Source organism: Schistocerca americana, chromosome 5, assembly GCF_021461395.2.
Source record: "Schistocerca americana isolate TAMUIC-IGC-003095 chromosome 5, iqSchAmer2.1, whole genome shotgun sequence".
NCBI classification, from domain to species: domain Eukaryota; kingdom Metazoa; phylum Arthropoda; class Insecta; order Orthoptera; family Acrididae; genus Schistocerca; species Schistocerca americana.
Genome location: NC_060123.1, coordinates 259,590,652 through 259,593,570, shown reverse-complemented (window position 1 = coordinate 259,593,570; position 2,919 = coordinate 259,590,652). Strand labels below are relative to the sequence as shown.

Here is a 2,919-nt window from a genome sequence, read left to right as displayed (position 1 = left end):
GTATCCCACCTGGGAGGCGGCGCGTGGGTAGGAACGGGAAAAGGTAAAACGAGTCGGTACTGCAAGAACGTGGTTTTCTGGTGCAAAAAGAAGGTGATAAACGATTACATAACTTTGTACGTAGGTGCGATGCTGAAGCGAAGTGTCCTGCCTGGGTGCACCTGATCAAATGGGGTGAAACTCGAGTGGAGCTCGTAGAGCTCTCCCGCTACGGCTAGAGTGCGCTGTCGTCGGTGACTCGTAGTGCCAACTTGAGAAACTATTTCGTGGTATCGTTGCTATCGATACCACATTGACCTCTTATTCATTGCTGTTAAATTTCTGACAGATTGCGGACCTAATCTGAAACTAAGTTGATAAAGTTCCTTCTGGGCGTCTCCTTCTCTTACATAGCATCATTTTTATTTAGGAACTAGTTTCTTATCCAGTGTTATATACTTACAGAATGAATGTTCACTCTTTAGCGAAGTGTACACTGATTTGAAACTTCTTGTCATATCATATTAAAACTGTGTTACGTGCTTGTTTGTACTGTTAAGCTAAGTAAACAGCAATCCTATAAGTTGATTTGTTCCGTGGCATTACGTTTTAGCGTTAAAACGATGTAGAACACAAGTAACTAAAAAGGAAGCATTTTTGTCATCAGACCTTCCAATGTATTGATGATGTCGTACAACGTTTCCTATCTTGTGCTGATCTTCTCACCTCGAGCACCCAACATTCGGTATTTATATTCTGTTCTTTGTCAGCCGCTACAATTCACCTTTTTCAATCATCCTTGCAGCTCCAAGGTCAACAATCCTTGTCTTCCAGTAACGTGTCCAACAGGATGCGGTGAAAACAAGATTCAGCGAGTTTTCCAGTGTTTTATAGCGCGCGTACGCTCCAGTGACGCCGCTATACGAATAGTATTACGGTGCAAAGCCTAACTGTCTCTAGAAAAATTCGTCAAACAAACACTGTCCAATGTAGTTTTCAGCAACTTGCTGATGTTTCCAATTCACAAGCTACCCAGTATATCAGCACGGAACCTCCAATGTGGAGGCGAGAGGAAATATGGAGGGGACGCGTCTACAAATGTAGGAGATACATTTTTGGTTAAGTAAAGGTTGTAAACAGGCTGTAAGATCACAGCTCGAGGCATGCAAAACATGAAACAGAAATAAATCCGAAAAACTGCGTCGTGCAGTACTAACAACTAAAAAAGAAGTATCTTATTTACTTAGACATAAAACCATGAGAACCGCCAAATATTTGGAACAGAAGATTGTATAAAACATTTAAAACGTATCTAAATTTGATATTAACGCCAAAATCTATGCTTCGATAAGGAAAGTTGCAGAGAACCTTCTGAATATTTCAGGAAATTTCTAATCTACACTGAACTCAGGCAGAACGTCGCACTGAAAATTCATATAAACACCAGTGTTGAAAATTCCCCTTAGAAAAATTAATGAATTACTGTACTGGTTAAACCCTTACGTTATTTGATTTTCAAACAGCTGAGCAAAACTGAACGTACTCAGACATTTCTCTCTTTACTTATTCTGATCAACACTAAACTGACACACAATATCGTTAGCGCAACGCAATCTGACTTTCAAAAATCCCTACAAAAGAATGGCCCTGACTAACAATAACCTATACCTTTCACGAATCACTTACCTTACAAAAATCTTCGTTACTCGAACTACTGCTATACAGCGAGCGCCACTACTACCAGCTAAATAAAAGATTTTGATAGAGAATAAACAATGTATTTACCTTAATAAAGGCAAAGGTCCCGAGTTCGAGTCTCGGTCGGGCACACAGTTTTAATCTGCCAGGAAGTTTCATATCAGCGCACACTCCGCTGCAGAGTGAAAATCTCATTCTGGAAACATCCCCCAGGCTGTGGCTAAGCCATGTCTCCGCAATATCCTTTCTTTCAGGAGTGCTAGTTCTGCAAGGCTCGCAGGAGAGCTTCTGTAAAGTTTGGAAGGTAGGAGACGAGGTACTGGCAGAAGTAAAGCTGTGAGTACCGGACGTGAGTCGTGCTTCGGTAGCTCAGATGGTAGAGCACTTGCCCTCGAAAGGCAAAGGTCCCGAGTTCGAGTCTCGGTCGGGCACACAGTTTTAATCCGCCAGGAAGTTTCATCAGATGACGAAGTTTATCGACGGAGGCGTCTTTTCGGGCGTCAAAGAGTTCTGACTCATCTGACATCGTGTCACCAAACTGCAAAAACGGGAAGTGTCCTGAAAGAACCGAAATAACCACGAAACAATGTACAATTTTAAGTCGCCAAAGAATCAGGACGAAATCTTATAGATTAAATATGCTGAGAAGTATAATGAGAAAAATGAAGCGTACCAAGCAGCCAGACTGTCGACCGCAAAGAGAGATTGCCGACGGCACCGAATCACAGTCGAACCACTGTCGACCGAAAAGGGAGATTGGCGATGGCGCCGTATTACAGCTGAGGACCAGAAGCGTAGTTCGGCTGCGGAGGGTCACGGTGCTTCCTGGCATGTCTTGAGGAATGAGATTTTCACTCTGCAGCGGAGTGATATGAAACTTCCTGACAGCTGTGAGTATCGGGCGTGAGTCGTGCTTCGGTAGCTCAGTTGGTAGAGCACTTGCCCGCGAAAGGCAAAGGTCCCGAGTTCGAGTCTCGGTCGGGCACACAGTTTTAATCTGCCAGCAAGTTTCATATTCCATGGTAATACGCCGAGCGGTTCTATGCGCTTCAGTCTGGAACCGCGCGACCGCTACGATCGCAGGTTCCAATCCTGCCTCGGGTTTGGATGTGTGTGATGTCCTTAGGTCAGTTATGTTTAAGTAGTCCTAAGTTCTAGGGGATGATGACGTCAGATGTTAAGTCCCATAGTGCTGAGAGCCATTTGAACCATTTTAGCCGCGCGGGATTAGCCGAGCGGTCT

General features: G+C 43.9%; 1 non-coding gene across 1 annotated transcript; it reads left to right on the top strand.

Moving 5' to 3' along the window:
• The first annotated feature begins 2,034 nt into the window (after window positions 1-2,034).
• Window positions 2,035-2,109, top strand: Trnas-cga. Its single transcript has one exon. It is a non-coding gene; the product is annotated as a tRNA-Ser (tRNA).
• Window positions 2,110-2,919: the final 810 nt, after the last annotated feature.